Here is a 22,069-nt window from a genome sequence, read left to right as displayed (position 1 = left end):
TCTTAAATAGTATATTCAATTGGAGCAGTATCTTACAATTGGTGAATAGCTTTATTTGTCTTTTTAAAAATGACTTCATAAGAACGGCACAGGGGAAATGAAAGCCAATGCATAATAATTCTATCATACTCTGTAATAATTCTAAGTGCAGACAAGTAAATATATTTTGAAGAGCTGTCATGAGCCAGAACTAAATATTTTATCCCTTTTAATCCTCAACTAATGAGATTACTATTATTTCCATTTTAGCTTCAGGAAAAATTAAATTCAGAGTCAGGATATACTTACCCAAGATGACATTTAGGAAGTGGCAGAGTCAAGGTTTAAAAGCATATCAGGGCTTGCCTGGTGGCACAATGGTTGAGAGTCCGCCTGCCGATGTAGGGGACACGGGTTCGTGCCCTGGTCCGGGAAGATCCCACATGCCGCGGAGCGGCTGGGCCCGTGAGCCATGGCCGCTGAGCCTGTGCGTCCGGAGCCTGTGCTCCGCAACGGGAGAGGCCACAACAGTGAGAGGCCCGCGTACCGCACACACACACAAAAGCATATCAGTCATATTCCAAAGCCTAGATATATTCGTCTGTATCACCTCCACCAACTGAATGATACGACAGGTTGAATCCAAACCATACTTCTGATATTGCCATAATTTACTAGGTATAGAATATAGTCATCCCAACATAGTTCTACATACATAAATTTGTTAATGAAAGGGATTACTAAATGTCTCATTCCATCAAAATGTTACAAAATTAAAATAATTTTATTTGTGTACTTCACTTGAAATCCAATTAAGCAATTAGTAGTGATGTCAAGATTGTGCATATAGTTGAATGTTCATTGTTCTTATTGTTTACCTTGGCTCCTTAAAATAGACTCTAAATTATTATTACATAAAATTAGATAAGTCCAAAATTAGAGAAGTCCAAAGCTTTAAACTTGTACAAAATTTGCACTTTCTAGATAAACTGATACTGAGAAAGTAAGGTGACTTAACCAAGATTGGATGGGAAGAGGGAAAATTTATTTCTAAAAAACTTTCATAATTCTGATATGATATGAGATATATTTAAATTTTCTTAAACTCTAAAAAATTTCAATATTTAGCTAAGGTGGGGAGTAAATTTTGGATGACCAGAATACTGCTTAACTTATAATGATACATGTCTTACAAGAAAAATGTCTCCTATAAATTATTTCTCCTGTATGTCTTTCTGCTTAAGTTTGAATTCCTATAAGTTGTTTAGTACTTTCCATTCATTATTTTTGTCTCTTTATTCTTTTCTCCTTGGGATATAACTATCTAAAACTGGTAACTATAATATAGAATTATATAACTACCATCTAGAATTAGAGAAAGTTTTAGTGTTTTGCAACTGAGAAAGAAATTGATGATGGACAATGTTTATACTGCAGACTACAGCTATATAGAAACACTAAGTATTCAAATTTGGTAGAAAATAAGTCTAGTATTGTGATACATGTATGCAAGACTACAAAATTGTTCACACAATTGAAAGGGGCATTTATTGCCTAGATAGATACATGAATGCTACAGTGGAGACATATTATTAAGTTCTTCATAATATTTACCATTGGGGCAGAGAGCACTTTGAATTACTGGGAATATTGCACGGTTTTAGCCTTTCTCTCAAGAGTGAACTTCATGTTTTTCTTCATTAGAGAGTGGAGCTACACTACGGAGAAGTAATTCCAAGGAGAGTTGAGTAGGACAACACATGGTAATATACTAGTTTTCTGTATTACAAATGTTCTTCTAAGCCCTTTCCATATAATAACTCATTTTAGCCTCCAAGCAATACTAGAAGATTGTATTTTTATCACCCCACTTTATGGATAAATAATGGAAGTACACTGAGGATAACAAGCTTGGTTTTATATAACTTTCATATTGCCTAGCTGTTTAAATATGTTTTATAGATGAAGTTGAAAGTGACAGCAGATGGTGGTTGGAGAGAGTCCAATATTTTCCTTTTCTCCTTCATGTAATAGCAGTTTTTACTATCTTCTCCTCACTCCACACATTTACCCCACCCATCAGAATAATTTTCCGAGAAATTTAACTAATGAAGCTACTTTTACAAACATGTCCTTGGTGTATGTCTTTACATGTGAGACAGATTTAAGCCACATATTTATATAGTTGATCAACCATTTCTGTTCTATATTCTCATGAATATCTCCACTGCTTTTGCTCTTACCTTTTTTGTGTGTGTGTGCGGTACATGGGCCTCTCACTGTTGTGGCCTCTCCCGTTGCGGAGCACAGGCTCCAGACGCACAGGCTCAGTGGCCATGGCTCACGGGCCTAGCCGCTTGCGGCCTGTGGGATCTTCCCGGACCGGGGCATGAACCCGTGTCCCCTGCATCGGCAGGCGGACTCTCAACCACTGCGCCACCAGGGAAGCCCTGCTGTTAGCTTTATCATCCCTAGTTTTTAAGTGATGATTTAGAATGTGGACATTGATTATTAATGATTTCATTCTATAAGGACTCTAAAGGTGACGTGAAGTATTGCCTCTTTATTTCAGAAGGAATGAAAAGGTTCTCAGCTAATTAGAGATTTTCTAAAGTTCTGATGATACTAAAGTCAAAAACAGGCATTATTTTTTATTTAAGAGTTTAAACACTCTTTATCAGCAACAATGGTTCAAAGCCATGATCACAGCAAATCTTGATGTTTCAAAGGGAAATAAAATTTCCCTTTCAAAAAGCAAATGCTAAAAACTAAAAATTAATAAAATAAAGTAAAATTTAGAAATTATGCTCTGACATGATTTTTACCAATTTTAATCTGAAAATAATATATAAACAAAATGTTGCATAACCATTAGATATAAAAGGAGAGTTTAAGGAAAATGAAAGAGATTTTATTCTTAAATTTTAAATTGGTAGTTTTTAAAAGTTATATATTTTAGTATATTGCAAAATGTTGAGGTAGCATATAAAACAACAACCTAGTGACTGGATGCTAAGTAAACTTTAAGTTCTTGGTAAAGAAAGAAAAAAAGATATTTTGATTTGAAATTTAAATAAAAATATGTACCATTTCATTTAGAAACCTCATAAGGCATATTTGGTTCCCCATGAAATGAAATAAATACTTTATAAAATTTGCCTAACCAAATGTGTAACAGGATATTTGAACTACTATTTATTTTTTAAAACTTTTTATTTTTTAAAGACTATTTCACACATAATGATGCAGAGCCCTTTTAAAAATAATACTCTAGGTTTTTTATTTAAAGCATATGAACAGAGGCTTTCACTGAAAATCAACAGTCTTTACATTAGATAGTGTCTTGCAAGTAACTCTAAAACCACTGCAAAGAATATTAAATTTTTAACTTGGAAAGTTATAATGTATATAATTATTTTTACAGTGTGTGTCAGTTAACCATTTCTGGCTAACAAAATCTCAACGGCCTACAATTTATCCTTCATCCCTTCAATGGAGAGAACCAAATAGAGGTCATGGAGAGATGCAAATAGAGAGATGCAAAACATTGCTCTCTGTGGTGAATCTACCACAAAAGATACACAAAGGATAATATCAGAATATACTGGACAAATGGATGGTATTGCCAGAAATCCTCAAGTTGTGCATTTGTGATTATAAGAATAAATGGAATTGATATAAAACAGAAGTGTTTTTTGCCCCAGAACACAAATAGTTATTTAATAAGTAATCAGCAAAATATGAACACATTACATTTAATTGTCATGTCTCCTTAGGCTCCTCTTGGTTGTGACAGTTTCTCAGACTTTTCTTGCTTTTGATGAATTTGACAGTTTTAAGGAGCACATCAGATCCTTTGTAGAATGCCCTTCAGTAAGAGATTTTTCTGATGTTTTTCGACATGACTACATATGGATTTTTTAGTATAAAGACTACAGAACTCAAATGTCATTTTTATCACATCATATCAAGGGTACATGCAATCAACATGACAACACTTTTTTTTTTTTTTTCTTTTGCGGTATGCGGGCCTCTCACTGTTGTGGCCTCTCCCATTGAGGAGCACAGGCTCCGGACGCGCAGGCTCAGCAGCCATGGCTCACGGACCCAGCTGCTCCGCAGCATGTGGGATCTTCCCAGACTGGGGCACGAACCCGTGTCCTCTGCATCAGCAGGTGGACCCTCAACCACTGCACTACCAGGGAAGCCCTTTTCACATTTTTTTTTTTTTTAACATGACAACACTTTTAATGTTGACCTTAATCATCAGGGATCGGTAGTGTTTGTCAGGTTTCTTCACTGTAAAGTTATTCATTTTCCCCCTTTATTTTTACTGCTTAGGAATATTCTGAACTTTGGATATACCAGTTTGTGTGTACAGTCACCCATTGAAGAATATCTTAGTGGTTTCCATTTTTTAGAGATTTTGAATAAAGCTGCCATTTATACCATATAAATGTTCATGTGCAAGTATTATAAGGATACAAGTTTGCTGTGTATATACCTAGAAGCACTGTTGCTGAATCATATAGTAAGACTATGCTTATTAATGTTATAAAAATCGATAAATTGTCTTCCAAAGTGGCTGTATGATTTTGCATCCTATTTCCAAATGAACAACAGTTCTTGTTCATCCACATCTTCACCAGCAACTGTTGTCAAGTTTTTTGAATTTTAGACATTCTAATTGGTATATAGTGGTTCTGGGTCTATATGTCTTTGTACACACATTTACAGTGTCATTTCTCACATTTCATGGTATGTCTTTATTGTCTCCATTACTAGAGCCCCTTAGGGTAAGGTTTATATCTTATTCACCATAAGCTCTCAGTGTCTGACAAATAGTAGGTGATTATTTTTGTAATGAAGGCAAGATTGGATGAAAGAACAAAAGAATTGTGTCTAATAAATAAATTCAAACATGATCTGAGTAACTGAATGTGTTGAAGAATCAGACTGATAGTGATCATTTGTTTGGCATTATGTTAAAAGTTCATTACATTGGATCTGGCTTCTCCTGAAACCCAGCCCCCCCGCCAATTAATTTCCTTTTTAAAAATATTGTTCTTTAAAAAATGTTCCAATAATTCATTAGAACCATCTATTGAAAAATTAATTTCCAAACAAAAATTAATTTTGTCCCATATGTTAAAATTAATAGAGAAATGAATAGTATTTACTTTAACAAAATAATTTTACTTCTTCCAATCAGGTTTCAGTAACAAATATTTGAAGCCAGTAAACATATTTGAACAATATTAACTTTCAAATTTGGCATGTAACTGCTTAACTATGTATTATTTGTAGACATGGTGAGACAATATTAACAGTAAGTATATTGAGGGCAGTATATAAAAAATACATATAATGTTACAAACTAAATTGATACATATTTAGTGAATGATTTATTCATTTATTCTTCACATTAGACTGTATTCCTTACATCAAATTTATTAAGGTATATAATTATCATTTCATAGACTATGAATTTAAGACCAGTGGAATTTAAGAAAGTTGACTAATATTACTTATTGGTTACAGTGTCAGGCCAGGATTTGAAGTTTCAGTAGGATTTATTTTATACTTCAGACTGACCATTCATATCAAATATATTTTTTATTATAGTTAATTAGTCTAAGCCAGTTAGTTTTTATTAAACTACCTATGTATAAAGTCCCTCAAAGATATAGCTATGTTATCTTATCTCCCATTACTGAATCACCTTGCTCTTTTGTAAGGCACCTTCCAGCAGAAATGTGATATAGATATCAAAATAAGTGATGATGCAGAAAAAAGCTAAAGAGAGCAAATTTATCAGAATACACTATAGTCATACAAGGTGATTCATTTCCTGATTTTCCTTTTACTTCAGCTATAGTTACATTAGTTTTTCTATTGTACCCTGAGGAATTTATAAGTTATTCTTGATGTCAATGCTGTACTTCCCACAGAGTCCCCGTTCTTTTAGAAATAAAATTAGAGAAAGTAGAAGAAAGTCACTCAAAGATTCTCATATTTGTGCTATGTGAAAATTTATTCTCTAACCTATCTCCTGCCTCTCTTGCCAAGATTCTGGACTTTCATATACTTTTTGCTGACTCCTTGAAATTTATATTCTTTTCTCCTACGCTTTCTGAGATAGAATGTGGATGGATGTCTACTTCCAACAGTAAATCAGTTGCTCTATGCACAAAGAACATTTGTTCCAGTAAATATTTTTCCTTGATTCCTCAGCAAAGTGTGAGCCAAGAACTAAAGTCAGACCCATGAAATGACATGAGGTTGATGCCATTGGAATGTTTTATGTTAATTGAAAAATGTGGGAGACTAATGTTTCTTAGTGAATCAGTCGGAGAAATATTGATATAAGCCCCATTGTAAGACAACTACCAAGTTGATAAGAGAATAGAAGAGAAAAAAATACTAAAAGGAAAGAACTTTTAAGAATTTTAAGTTAATACAAAACTTTGTAAGAATTTTGTATTAACTGATGCTATGAGTTTGTTGATTTATAGAATTATGGGGAAATTAGATTGGGATCATTCACTGATCCTTGCTTGATGGGTGAAATAAGTATTATGTCATTGTCATATTTTTTGAATAAACACAGTGTGGCTTTTGAACTGTGGCACCATAATGGAAGCATTAGAAAGGTTTTCGGATTTTTTGAAGGATGAGGTAAGATGTTAAAAATAATTTAAGTGACTCAGAAAAGACTTTATTCAGCTGTTGCAAATCAGGAAGTACCTGAAGAGCAGGGGGCTCCCAGTGAAGCAGAGTCAGGATTTTTATGGGATAGCGAAAAGTTGCATACCTGTACTGGCAGTTTGGGCTTAGGTTGTTTTTTACTTTACCAAAAGAAGTTGTTGTGGACCATTGCTGTTTCCACGTCCCTTGCTCAGAGCACCGATAACCATTGCAAAAATATTTTCTGAGAACTACTTTTGCAAACCTTACATTTAATCAGGTAATCTGGGTGAGGAAGGTAAATAGCAAAAAAAAAAAAAAAGAAAGGGAGAGAGAAGGGCGCAAAGGTAGAAAGCAAAAGAGGAACTGGGACCCTCTACCATGTTTGATTTAATGATTTTACAATAAGTTTAATTTAATGTTTTAATGTAAGGTAAAATATACATATATATATTTTTTGCCTTAAAAATATATATAGCTTTCTTTGTTTCATTGTGTGTTTCTATATATGTATCTCTCTCTCTCTCTATATATATATATACACACACACACATGTAATCTGTGGAGGAAGGTACAGAGTTGAGAGGGAGGTACAGAGTTTTCTCATATACTCCCTGCCCCCACTCATGCACAGACTCCTCTTATCAATATCCCCACCACAGTGGTACATTTGTACAACCTATGAACCTGCATCGACACATTATTATTACACAATGCCCATAGTTTTCACTAGGGTTCACTCCTGGATTTGTACATTCAGGGTTCAGACAAATGTATAATAACATGTACCCACTATTACAGTATCATACAGAGTAGTTTCACTGCCTTGAAAATCTTTTGTCCTCTGCCTATTCATCCTTTCTTCTCCCCTAATCTCTGGCAACCATGCATCTTTCTAATGTCTTCACAGTTTTTCCATTTCCAGGTCACATAGTTGGAATCATGCCAAATGTAGACTTCTCAGATTGGCTTCTTTCACTTAGTGATATGCATTTAAGTTTTCTCCCTGCCGAGACTTCCCTGGCAGTCCAGTGGTTAAGATTCCAAGCTCCCAATTTAGGGGGCACAGGTTCAATCCCGGGTTGGGGAAGTAAGATCCCACATGCAGCTTGGCACGGCCAAAAAAAAGAAAAAAAGTTTTCTCCCTGTCTTTTCATGGCTTGGTAGTTCATTCCTTTTAAAAGCTGAATAATAGTCCATTGTCTGGAATAAACACACTACAGTGTGTTTATCCATTCATCTACTGAAAGAAATCTTGGTTTTTCCCAAGTGTTGATGATTACATCTCTGTGCAGGTGTGGACCTAAGTTTTCAACTCTGTTGGGTAGATACCAAGGAGCATGATTGCTGGATCCTGTGGTAAGAGTATGTTGAATTTTGTAAGAAACTGACAAACTGTCTTCTATAGTAGCTGTACCAGTTTGCATTTCCACCAGTAATGAGTGAGAATTTGTTTCTACAAATCCTCTCCAGCATTTGATATTGTCAGTGTTCCAGATTTTGGCCATTCTGACAGGTGCGTAGTGGTATGTTCTTATTCTAACTTGCGTTTCCCTGCTAACAAATGATGTGGAGCACCTTTTTATATGTTTATTTTCCATCTGTACATCTTATTTGGTGATGTGTCTATTAAGGGGTTTGGTCCATTTTTGGATTGGTTTGCTTGCCTTCTTATTGCTAAGTTTTAAGAGTTCTTTTGATGTTTTGGATACCAATCCTTTATCAGATATGTGTTTTGCAAATATTTTATCCCAGTTGGGGCCTGTCTTCTCACTCTTTCACAGAGCAGAATTTTTTAATTTTACTGAAACCCAGCTTATCATTTTTTTCTTTCATGGATTATGCCTTTGGTGTTGTATCTAAAAAGTTGCTGACAAACCTAAGTTCATCTAAAATTTCTCCTATGTTATCTACTAAGAGTTTTAGAGTTTTACATTTTACATTAAGGTCTATGATCCATTTTGAATTAATATTTGTAAAGGGTATAAGGTCTGTGTCTAGATTTTTTTTTTTCTGCATTTGTCTAGGTGTTTCAGCATCATTTTTTGAAAAGACTATCTTTTCTCCATTGTATTGCCTTTGCTCTGTTGTCAAAAATCAGTTGATTGTATTTATGTGGCTCTATTTCTGGGCACTGTATTCTACTCTGTCTGTCTGTTTATCTGTTCTTTCGCCAGTAGCACACTGTCTTGATTTTGACAGCATTGCAGTAAGTCTTCAATTTAATTCGATACTGTCAGTTATCCAACTTTGTTCTTCTCCTTTACAATTTTGTTGGCTCTTCTGGGTCTTTTACCTCTCTGTATACACTTTACAATCAGTTTTCTTATTCCACAAGATAATTTTCTGGGATTCTGATTGGGATTGCATGGAATCCAGAGATCAAGTTGGGAAGAACTCACATCTTGACAATATTGAGTATTCCTATCCATAAACATGGACTATTTCTCCATTTATTTGATTCTTCTTTGATTTGATTTATCAGTTTTGCAGTTTTCCTCATGAAGAATTGTACCTGTTTTGTTAGACATATATCTTATTATTTCATTTTTAGGGGTGCAAATATAAATTGTATTGAGTTTTTCATTTTAAATCCCACTTATTTATTGCTGGTACAGGCATTAAAAAAAGTTTTATTGCACTTCACGTTATTGTGCTTTGCAGGTATTGCTTTTTTTTTTACAAATTGAAGGTCTGTGGAAAACCTGCATTGAGCAAGTCTATTGGTACCATTTTTTCCAGCAGCATTTGCTTACTTCCTGTCTCTCACATTTTGGTAATTATCACAATATTTCCAATTTCTTCATTATTATTACATTTGTTATGGTGATCTGTGATAGGTGGTCTTACAATTACTCTTGTAATTGTTTTGGTGTCACTAACTGAGGCTGTATATGGCAAACTCAATTAATAAATGTGTGTGTTCTGACTGCTCCACTGACCGACTGTTCCCCCATCTCTCTCCCTCTCCTTGGGCCTCCCTATTCCTTGAGACATAGAGCAATTTTGAAATTAGGCCAGTTAATAACCTTGCAATGACCTCTAAGTGTTCAAGTGAAAGGAAGTGTCATACATTTCCCACTTTAAATCAAAAGCTAGAAATGATTAAGCTTAGATGTGAAAAGCCTAGATAGACTGACAATAGACCTCTTATGCCAAGTTGTGAATGCAAAGGAAAAGTTCTTGAAGAGAATTAAAAGTGCTGCTTCAGTGAATATATATATGGTAAGAAGGCGAATCAGCCTTATTTCTGATGTGGAGAAAGTGTTCACTGTCTGGATAGAAGATCAAACCAGCCACAACATTCTCTTAGCCAAAACCTAATCCAGATGAACGTGCTAACTCTCTTCAGTTCTATGAAGGTCGAGAGAGGTGAGGAAGCTGCAGGAGAAAAGTTTGAAACCAGCAGAGGTTGGTTCATGTGGTTTAAGTAAAGAAGCCATCTCCATAACATAAAAGTGCAGGGAAAGCAGCAAGTGCTGATGCAGAAGCTGCAGCAAGTTATCCAGAAAACCTCTCTCAGACGATTAATGAAGGCAGCTACATTAATCAACAGATTTTCAATGTAGATGAAACAGCCTTCTGTGGGAAGAAGATACCGTCTAGGACTTTCATAGCTGAAGAGGAGAAGTCAATGCCTGGCTTCAAAGCTTCAAAAGACAGGCTGATTCTTTTGTTAGGCGCTAATGCAGCTGGTGACTTTAGGTTGAAATCAGTGCTCATTTTCCACACTGAAAATCCTAAGATCCTTAAGAATTATACTAAATTTCTCTTGCCTGTGCTTTAGAAATGGAACAACAAAGCCTGAATGACAGCATATCTGCTTACAGCATGGTTTACTGAATGTTTTAAGCCCACTGTTGAGACCTACTGCTGAGGAAAAAAAATTCTTTTCAAAATACACTCTGATTCACTTCATTGTGCAGCAGAAACTAACACAATATTGTAAAGCAATTATACTCCAATTTAAAAAAAAATACACTCATTGACAATGCAGCCGATCACCCAAGAGCTCTGATAGAGATGTACACAGGATTAATGTTGCTTTCATGCCTACTAATGCAGTATTCACTCTGCAGACCATGGATCAAGGAGTAATTTTGACTTTCAAGTTTTATTATTTAAGAAATACATTTTTCAAGGCTATAGCTTCCATAGATACCTGGGCAAAGTAAATTGAAAACCTTCTGGAAAGGAGTCACGATTCTAGTTGCCATTAAGTACATCTGTGATTCATGAGAAGAAATCACAATATACATATTAACAGGAGATGAGAAGAACCAACCTTCCTGGATGACTTTGAGGGGTTCAGGAATTCAGTGGAGTAAGTAACTGCAGATGTGGTAGAAACAGCATGAGAACTAGAATTAGAAGTGCAGCCTGAAGATGTGACTGAATTGCTGCAATCTCATGATAAAACTGTAATGAATGAGGAGTTGCTTCTAATGGATGAGTAAAGAAAGTGGTTTCTGGAGATGGAATCTACTTCTGGTGAAGATACTGTCAAGATTGTTGAAATGACAACAAAAGATTTAGGATATTACATAAACTTTGTTGATAAAGCAGAAGCAGGTTTTGAAAGAAGTTCTACCGTGGGTAAAATGCTGTCAAATAGCATTGTATGCTGTAGAGAAATTGTTTGTGAAAGGAAGAGTCAATTGAGGAAGCAAACTTCATTGTTGTCTGATTTAAGAAATTGACACAGGCATCCTAACCGTCAGCAACCACCACCCTGATCAGTCAGCAGCCATCAACACTGAGTAAGAACCAGCACAAAGACTATGACCTGCTGAAGGCTTAGATAATGGTTAGCACTTTTTAGCACTAAAGAATTTTTAAACTAAGATATGCACATTATTTTTTGACATAATGCTATTGCACATTTAATAGACTACAGTATGGCTAAACAACTTTTATATGCACTGGGAAACAAAAATTTGACTTTATTTCGATACGTGCTTTATTGGTGGAAGTGTAAAATCAAACCTGCAATGTCCCTGAGCAATGCCTATACATACAGGAAACCCATTGATCTTTATATATTAACCTTGTATCCTTCAACCTCATTATAATTGCTTATTAGTTACAGGAGTTTTCTGTCAATTCTTTCAGATTTTCTACATAGCTGATCGTATCATATCTATGAGCAAAGACAGTTTTACTTTTTCCAAATGTGTATACCTTTTGTTTCATTTCTTGTTCCATTACGTTAGCTAGGACAATTGTTTCTTTTAAAAAAATATATCCTGAGGTATTACTTAGTGATATTATGATACTGAAATGTAGGAAAAAGAAGAGAGCTTTAAACAAGACTTGTTCAATTTCAGAATGTAATTTCACTCATCTAATGTACTTTGATATTATAAACAAGGAAACTTAAGTTTAGGTGACTTGACCAAGATCACACTAGCTTAGTACTGAAAGGGATACTAACCTTTCTCTATCTCAGTGATTTTCAACTGTAAGTGATTTTGTGCCCCGGGGATATTTGGCAATCTATGGAGCCATTTTTGATGGTCACCACTTGGGAAAAGGGGTTGCCACTGACATCTAGTGGGCAGAGATCAAGTATGCTGCTAAATATCCTACAGTATATAGGACATCCTCCCCCAGAAAAGATTCATTGTGCAAAATGTCAGTAAGTCCACAGTTCAGAGGTTGAGAAACTCTAGGTGCTAGCTGTATTATTTAAGCTAATACAAAGTGCTAAAGCAAATTTTAGTTGCTTACATAATGGAAATCTATCCTTGCTCAGTTGAGTCCAGTGCAACTGTTCCTGATTGGGAGACTCTTCTTAAATCTATTATTCAGGTTGCCAGATATTATCTATTGCTACATAACAGGTTACTCTTATGTTTAAGTTACTCATAAACTAAAGTGGCTTCAACAACAGCAACAACCCATGTATTGTATCTTATAATTTCTGTGGGCCAGAAATTTGGGAGCAGATTGTCTGGGCAGTTCTGGCTCAGAGTTTCTCATGAAGACTCAGATATATGCCGAAGTGGCAGTCATCTGGAGGTTTGATTGAGGATGAAAACCGGCAGTAGCTTCCAAGGGACTCATTGACATAGCTGGCAAATCTATGCTGGCTATTGGCAGGTACCTTAATTTCTCTCCACATGGGCTTCTCCATGGGGATGCTTGGGTATCCCCATGGCAGAAGAAGTAAGTTAAGTGGAAGCTGCAATGCTTTTTAAAACCACACATCACTTCTGCAGTCACCTATGTGTCACGCAGATCAGCCCTGATTCAATGTGGGAAAGGACTGCAGAGAAACTTGATTACCAGGATGTGAAAATTATTGGGGGTCATCTTCAAGCTGGTTGTTACACCTTGTTACTTCCATTATATGTCGCCACTGTATTCTGTAGCAGGCTTTAAGGATCACCATTGAAGTCACATCTATCCCAGACAACACGAATAGGAAAAGAGCAGAGAAAATTACATGTAAGAGATTTTGGGGCCACAGCTGGCAGCTGTGCACATTCTCTCTTGCTAAATGAGAACCATAGAGGTGGTTGGAAAATGTAATTGACGTCTGTGCTCAGAAAGAAAAGTAAACAGGTATGGCAAAACATTGAGCAAACTATGTCATACTTCCAGGAAGTTACTTAAACACAATATTTTAGGCAATGTTATGTAAAAATGCCATTCCCTTTAGAAATCAAAAAGATATGAAGCTATAATTGGAAGAACAAACATAATTAATAATCAGATTGAGAGTAGCTATCCAATAAGAGTACATTATACAGTTGGTATCACGTAATTATTTTTATTCTAATATAGTAAAAAAAATATTCTTCACTTTTTCTAATCATTAGATTAGAAGGATAACTAACATGGGTTAAGTATCTTGTTTGTACCATATAATGTATAACACATTTAACAGACCTGAGAAATAACTATTATAATCCTTATACTACATATCAGGAAGTAGACCAAAGTTTTTTCAACATATTCAAAGTGATAGCGCTAGTAAGTAAAATATACAAAATGCAAATGTGTGTTGGTCTCACCCTCATACCCATGAATTTTTATGATACACTAAATAAGGTATTCTCATTTTACCGTCAAATAGATATTAGTTCACTCTTAGTTCCTTAAAAATATCTGTGAGGTTTTTAAATTTTTCATTTATTTATTTATCTTTAGTATTCTCTTTACAAATAAGCACCTACATATTTATATTGTAGATACGTCTAAAATTGCAGACTTTAATCTTGGACAGAAGGATATAATGCAAAGTAAAAAAAAAAATTCAAGCCTCGAAACAGCATTGTGTTAGGGTGCTTTTATCATATTCAGGAGCATTTCTGGAGAGTGATATCATGCATGCAACTGAAGTAGTGCATAAACAAAGGAATTTAGCGATAGAATATTTAAATTATAACAGCCGGAAGCTGAAAATACATCTTTAAAGGGCAGATTGTAGAGAAATCTACTGGTAGACAAAATACTCTCTTAAAAAGAAGTCTTTTAGACACACTGCATACCTCTGCTTATTTCCCATACATTTTGTATGACAAACTACTCAGTGTCATTCAGCTCTTGGAAAGGTATTTTATGATCAAATGATGATTACTTTAGGTTGATGAGATTTGAAAGGTATGCAAATGTGCTCTTTGAGGGAACAGCCATTTACCTATGAAAAGCAACATTACTAGAAGACTGATACATTTAGAAGTAAATGGCAAACCAAGTGAGCCTCACAGTATTTGCCTGGTTCTTAATCAGCAACATATCCAGAAACATCCAGTGCCAGGATTAGAAAATGGTAGTGTAGTTAAGCACTGGAAGAGTCCATAATTTTCCAATCTTAGCGTAGAGTAGAGCTAAACTGGGACTAAAAAATACACACTAAGACACACAGGGACAGTTGTCTCAGAGCATTCTTTTAGACTAGACTTCTGATCTTATTTTTTCATTTCTCTTCTGTTAAAAGATGCTTTTTGTTTGTTTTTGCTGTTTGCTGTTGCTGGTTTGTTTTGTATATTTCTTTGTTGTTATTGCGAACTGGACTTACGTAGCTTTGCATGTGGTTTATGTAAGTTTTCTTATTCCAGGGAGTCATCTTCCATGTATTACCCATTAAAATCATTAGCTCATGTATTGGGTACAAATTCTCAAATATTTTTGGTCCATAATCAGTTCACGAGAAGGTAGAGGATTTTCTAGGGCCTTTGTCTTTTCCCATTTGCCTTGTCACTGTAAGAGCCACCTCTCCCAACACCACCACCTCCGATTAATGGTGCTCCTTTGGTTGGAAGGCTAACAGGAAAGATATTTCTCTTTTCCACCACAAATTTTTCTTACTCACTTATTTAAGTTAAAAGAAATAAAATTAACATATACCAAAAGTAAAATGCTAGATATATTCATAATATTAAATACTATTCACATAAGACTCAAGAATTCCCTGTAGATTCCTCATTACAGAACCATGACCCATGCTTTTATATCCACAATAAGAAAACTATAAACACGATGGAGAACTTACATGGCAACATATTATGTGATGCCTCAAAGCATTAATTTCCTTTTTTGGTCCATTAAAAAAATAACTCCAAATCAAGGTAAGTATAATAGAGTATCTCCTGATTTGTTTACCTCTCATTTACGCCAGGGAAAACACAAAAATCAAACAAATCAAAGCAAAATCAAATACAGTGAAAAAGTTTACTTTTGTCAAACTAAAAGCTGGAAGTCTCTGCCATTTTTTATCTTCTTGTGTTAGGGAACAGCTGACTGAAACCGCCCACCTTGGCCAGGCACATTAATAACCACTTGCATGAGTTGTCTCACAATAGGAGTTACTGATAAGGAACACAATGCCAAAAACCAACCGGGAGTATTCAGGAGGGGCCAAAAGGAAGGAGGGATGCCAACCCATAAAATGTCCTACCAAACTCCCAGAAACCCTGCTCTGGCATCTATCTTGGCTTAGAGATATTCCCGCCACCAGGAAGGACACTGAGTCAACCTAAATATGGGCACAAGCAAGATGATTGGCCAGAGACAACACAGAAAGCTAACCCTACCACCATGAAATCTGAGGCTGCAAGCCACATGGCAGAGCAGTTCTAGGTTCCCCTACCCTGCTGCTCTCCATCCAGGCACCCCTTCTTTTGCTTTATCAGTGTGTGTCTCCTCAATTCATTTCCGAGTATTAGACAAGAGCCCACTCTGGGGCTCCCCCTTCTGATAACACTTGTACTGTTATAGAACCACATTCAAGAGAGGTAACCTTCATATACTGTTTCCACCCATTAAAAGCAGATCAGGTCTGATGGGGTAAGAAAACTTAGTTCACTGGAAGAATATTATCTTTAGAGTTAGATATTATGTGAAAACATTAGAGTAATTATTTAACTTCCAAAAGCCTTTGTAACTTCATCCTTAAAATTAGAATCACTATAATTAGTACCCAGGGTTTCTGTGAGAATGAAATACAGAGCATGTATAAAATCTCCAAGCAGGAAGCTCATTCAGTTAATGTTATCAGGGCCCAGTTTTCATCACTCAAGGCCATTTGAAGACTTCTGTGTAGTCCCAAAAGGGCCAGGTCATCAACAAGTGTAGCCATTTACAGTTTTGTTTTGTTTTTTTTACTGTCTCAATATCTTTACTTATGTGTCAGTTTCTTTGTCTGTTGAAATTCTTACTGGACCTGTAATTTAGTTAAGCCAATCTAGTTCTAACCTCTGCTTTCAAACATTTTTGTGATGGAGGAATACATAAAATTTAGTGGCTGTTTGCTTCATTTTGCAAGTTTCTAACTTCAACTGTAAAGAAACTCCTTGTCAGCTCTAAGATCTTTTTCTGCATAAGAGAAAAAAACAAATGATATATTGATAACATTCAGAGATGGTGTTATTTTGAGACAAAAAAATCACTCCTCAGAATTACACCTATATGATCACCTAAGCGAAATATATTCTAGAGCCATTGCTGCTTACTTTTTCTTATTTGATTGTGAACTGGGCAACAGTAAAGCAAATTGTGCACTACTGTGTTGTCAAAAGAGCACAGTCTTTGAAATCAAATTGACCTAGGGTCCATCCTGTCTCCACCATTTAACAATGATATAATTTTGCTCATGCCTCCTAGTGGCTCTGAACCTAATTCTCTCCTCATAAGTTGTATAACACCTGCTTGCTGCAATGAAAATGTTCCTATGAAAAAACAGCTTCTGTTTCACAAATTCAAGCCTTCCAAACTTCTGGCTCCCAGCCTGGCAGGCAGCAAAGTTGAAATTACTGGATAAGATGGATAATAACTTTGTGTATCTTCAGTGATAATTGTGTGTCATTGGTGCTTCTGTAGGTGAGATGCTATAGGAAAAGTCCCTGGTCCATGTTCTCTCTTTTTTTTTGGTCTTTTTGTTTACAAGCTTTAATGTGTTTTGAAGACATATAAGTCTTTTACATTTTAAAAAATAACATAAAATTATACATGAGAAAGCAAAATTATCCAAAACCCCACCATAAGAAAAGAGAAATAATTTACATGTCAGTGTAAAAGTAGAAAATATATGCTTTTATATGTGTATACATACACACGGATACACACACGTGGCATTGTGAACATATTTTACTCTGCTAGATGTTGTAGAAAAAAATACCATGATTCTATGTCAGGAAATAGATAGCCATATTATATTTTTAATGGTTGCATTGTTTTATTTTGTATGAATACACTTTAAAATATTTAATCAATTCTCTACTGAAAGATATCCATAAAATAAAGTTTAGAGATGTTACTTCTTAGGTCACCCAGCTGATGAGTATTGAACCAAAAAATCAACCTAGGTCTTTCTGCTTTCAAAGCCTATGTGCCCTGACTACAGAATATTAGTTTGCTTTTCTCACGTAGCATTTCCAATTACTTGAATGCATGTCATTGACCTAGACAAATCATTCTAGGTTCTAAAAGCAAGGTTAATGTTGTGGCTTAAATAGGCCATTCGTTTTTGCCTTCTCATTTAAAAGAAGGTTTTTTCCTATATATATATATATTAGTAGCTCCCTGTGCTTACAATGTGAAGACGCTAAATAAAGACCCCTTGTTTTATATAATTTTGAAAGCTAACATGGAAAATTCCACCTAAAAATGCCCTCAGCTGCATTAGTAGAAGCATTAGCCCTCAGCTGCATTAGTAGAAGCATTAGCCCTCAGCTTAGTTTGCAAGGAACTAAAATGAGCAGTTAGAATGATAAAACAATACTCACCAGTTGCCTGGCATTGTGCAGACCCAGTCATAAAGTACATGTTATGATGTAACACCCAGCACAAGCTGTGCAACCTTTGGGAGTATTGACTACTCAGAAAGCCTTCTATTCCTCTCTCCTCCCAGTCTCTGCCTACAATAGGAATTCTCCCATCAAGCTTCCATTTTGCCAGGAGAGGATAGAATCTTTGGTAATTGATAGTCTCTGTTCTGGCATGGAGAGGAGCAAAAGTCTGCAATTGTCACTCCTCTACTCAGACATGATCAATGGATTCTCACTGCCTAGGAATAAAATCTTTAACATGGCCCAGGGCCCTCAAAGATATGACCCAGCTTGCCTTCACAGCCTTGCTCTCATCACTGCTTCTCTCTGTTTTATTCCCTTCTACCAAGCCTGTCTATTCGTTGTTCCCCAGAAGCAAATCCTACCACCTCACCTTTCTTAACAGTACTACATCGTCCAAAAATGCCTTCAGAACTCTTCTGCCTATGTGAATTCCGTTTTAATTTTTTTTTTTTTTTGTAGTATGCGGGCCTCTCACTGTTGTGGCCTCTCCCGTTGTGGAGCACAGGCTCCGGATGCGCAGGCTCAGCAGCCATGGCTCACGGGCCCAGCCACTCCGCAGCATGTGGGATCTTCCCAGACCGGGGCACGAACCCGTGTCCCCTGCATCGGCAGGCGGACTCTCAACTACTGTGCCACCAGGGAAGCCCGTTTTAATTTTTACACAGTCAGTATACCGCTGTTCCCTAAATACTGCCAAACTACCTTGAGTTTTGTTGATGTTTATTTATTAGTAGCACTTGTTTTCTCTTAAATGCATCTTTCTATGACCAGTTTTATTTTTTGACCACGTTATTTTTCTCTGCCATTAAAAGAATTGTCTTTTACTCTGTCTCTAGCTGCTTAAATTCTGACATATCTTCTCTTAGGTGTTCAAATCTAGTGATTGCTTAATCTTCTTGGACCTGAGAGCTTAACCCTTTACGTGAAAACCTTCACATTACAGTGAATTAGAAAAGAACCTTTTTTCTTACATATCCACAGAGAACCATCTTTAGTTTTATCACTGTTTAAAATCCTTCTGTATGTTAGGGCTGTGTCAGCCCATCTGAGACAATTGAACACCAGTTAGCACCTGTGAATGCAGGTAGTACCTATAACACTCATTAGTCTCAGATAAAAAGAGGAAGTAGTTTCAAGGTATATGGTAACAACAGAAGACACTTTCCTCAAAAGAGCTCTTAGGACTTTTTTTACAAAAGAGGACTCGGAGAGAAACTAGGTTGCTTAGTATGGAAATGAAATGTTGAACTTTTAAACAGTTGTGCTGGTTTAATACCAGGAATATTTTTAAAAGCCTTTAGCTATTTTGCTGTTCTCATATTATAGGCAAATAGTCATAGTTTATCTTCTTCTTTGCTGCTTTAGGGTCTTCTAAGCCAATCTCAGTAGGTAAATATCAATTGTTCAGCCACAGAAGTCCATAAAAACCAGAGTTCCAGAAAGAGCATTATGTTTTGCATACAGTAATATGCTTGTAAGTGTTTTATATGCCCTGTGCAACAAAAATGGAAGTGTGAATACCAACAATATGATATTTCAGTTACTCTCTGGGGCACTTAATAATATTAGCAATATGTTTCAATCAAGCTCACACTGTATTTATTAAGGAATTTTATGTGGTTTTCTTTTTCAACTTGAAGCTAAACCACTGCTTAAAAAAACTCCAAGTAAATGTGTGGCATCAATCCTTGTATACCAGCCGATGTTTACAACAGCACACCATGGGACATTACTTCTAGCATGACTTGAAAGCCAAACCATGAATTTAAAGGGCTACATGAGCTCCCATTATCAATTTCCAGCAATTCAGGTAATTCTATAGGATATAAACAGCAACTTTACATAAGATGGCCCCAAGTCCATTTTTCTTATTAATTGCCACTAAACTGCAGTTCAACTAAGCCCTTGAAGGTGAAGAAACAAGTTTTAATCAATTCAGTTTTAATGACACTCCAGATATTATTCCTTGCCCAAATGGATATACTTTTTACCCATTTGCTAAAGGAAGAAATCTAGGAATCAGCACAACTGTAGTGTTTATTTTATTTATTTATTTTTAATTTTTTTTGTGTGTGTGTGGTACGCGGGCCTCTCACTGTTGTGGCCTCCCCCGCTGCGGAGCACAGGCTCCGGACGCGCAGGCTCAGTGGCCATGGCTCACGGGCTCAGCGGCTCCGCGGCATGTGGGATCTTCCTGGACCGGAGCACGAACCCGTGTCCCCTGCATCGGCAGGCGGACTCTCAACCACTGCACCACCAGGGAAGCCCTATAGTGTTTATTTTAAATCAAGCTTTTTGGACAGTTTTAGATTGGTTATTCTATGCGTACATCCTTCCTTCTGTATGAGACTGATGTAATGGACAATGGAGATATTCTATCCAGATCCCCTTGTATGCCTCTTCTCTTTCTGTAAGCTCTTCCTTGAGCTTGTATTAATGGTCTACACCTGTGACTTTTTTCTTGTGGGTTTCCCCTCAGGCTTCTAGGGCCACTTTGCCCTGCAGGCATAGAGAGTTTAAGTACTTTGGGTGCAGACCTTAGCCAGTCATACAAAGACTTGACAGGTTGGGTGAGAGAGGTAGGTCCCTAGCCTCAAGGCATGGCAACTCTGGAAGCAAATCTTGCGCTCCAGAATTTTCCAGTGGAATCAGTTGAAAAGGCCTTCCATGGTACTTTGTGGCAAGTCATAGCCTTATTTGGTTTCCTGTCCTTCTTTATCATGCTTCTCCTTTTACCTGTTTATCTTTGGGGTTCCTCCTAATAAATCCCTTGAATACAAATGCTCACCTTGAGCTTTGGCTCCGGGGAACTTAAAATAGCTTGTTTTACACATAGATGATTGGGTATTTAGTACAATTCTCGGTCTACTAGTAAAGAATGATACAAAAGTAATTTATTAGTGACTACTCCTTTGCAATAATAATTTTTGTTATTGCTCCTTTTGGAGAAAACATAGCCTTACAAGGCAAAACAAGGTACAAAGTCAACATGGGCTTCTCACTAGCTGTGCTACACTGGAAAAGTTCATTAGTCTTTGTTTCCTTAACTCTATTGGATTAAATCCCTAGAGGGATGTATTTAACAGTGAATGAATATGCCTAGTCCTTTGTTCATAGAACTTCTCACTATCAAATAGCTTTTTTTTTCCTAGCTACCCTTCCACTTGTTTGAAAATGTTTAATCTACCAGAAGTATGGTATATTCAATTCAACAGCAGTAGAATAATCAGTTTATTCCATGTAGGTTAGACCATGTCATCCTGACTACTGATCTTTCAAGGAAAAACAAGGGATACTAAGAGGGTAGGAAACAGAAAGACAGCCTTTAGAGGTATTATGACTGCATATTTCATGATAGACAGAAAACCTTCCCTCTATGCAGAAAGCCAATATCATTTTCTATCTTTTCTTCCCAACTGTGGCAGTATCACCAAATTTAATTAGAAATGCCAACATAGAGCAAAGTTTTTAAAAACTTCAAATATTCAGGGAAGAATATAGCTTTAAAAGTTTACAGAGAAAATCAAAGTCACTTGATACTTTATTTATTATAAAGACAGTAAGACTGCTTAGTGAGTTTGTCTATGAGGTAGGAGCATTACACTGCCTATATTTCTTTGTAGTTACAATGATTTGCTTAACTAGCATCTAATGATCCCTTCCTTCTCCCTAACAGAAATCCAGTTTTGTTCAGGTATCTAACCTTTCTTAATGCAGCCCTTGTGGTGCAAGAGAATCTGAATTCAGCTCCATCTCATTGAGAAGACCTGAATGGATTAAAGATAACCTCGTTTTTACTGATTTAAAAAATGGACCTAACATGAGCAAATACATTTTGAGGAAAGTATTCTAGGTCTTTTACAAAGGTATCTCTGAATTCTGAGAGAGCAGTCTGAAGCAAATTTCTTATTTCTTCCTGACTTTCACTGAAAATTATCATTATATATGTGAGTTTTGTTAATTGCTGCAACCATTTTAAAATTGGAGTAAAGATGAAGCTCTAATGGAAGAAGGCAAACCGAAAGAATTGCAGAAAAATAAAATTAGAGCAACTCAACTCCAAAGAGAGTCATTTCTCTGAGCTACTGTTTGTGGGAGCTAATAGA

General features: G+C 36.1%; 1 long non-coding RNA gene across 1 annotated transcript in view; it reads left to right on the top strand.

Annotated features, from left to right (window-relative positions):
- LOC141279275 (uncharacterized) overlaps window positions 1-22,069 on the top strand; it is a 77,464-nt gene that overhangs the window by 5,491 nt on the left and 49,904 nt on the right. The window contains exon 2 of the long non-coding RNA XR_012333247.1: window positions 1,684-1,742. This is a non-coding gene — a long non-coding RNA (uncharacterized lncRNA). The remainder of the gene's footprint in view (window positions 1-1,683; window positions 1,743-22,069) is intronic.

The sequence above is a fragment of the Tursiops truncatus genome, chromosome 8 (assembly GCF_011762595.2).
Source record: "Tursiops truncatus isolate mTurTru1 chromosome 8, mTurTru1.mat.Y, whole genome shotgun sequence".
NCBI classification, from domain to species: Eukaryota; Metazoa; Chordata; class Mammalia; order Artiodactyla; family Delphinidae; genus Tursiops; species Tursiops truncatus.
The sequence above is the reverse complement of the archived record's forward strand: the minus strand, read 5'-3'. Positions and strand labels throughout refer to the sequence as shown.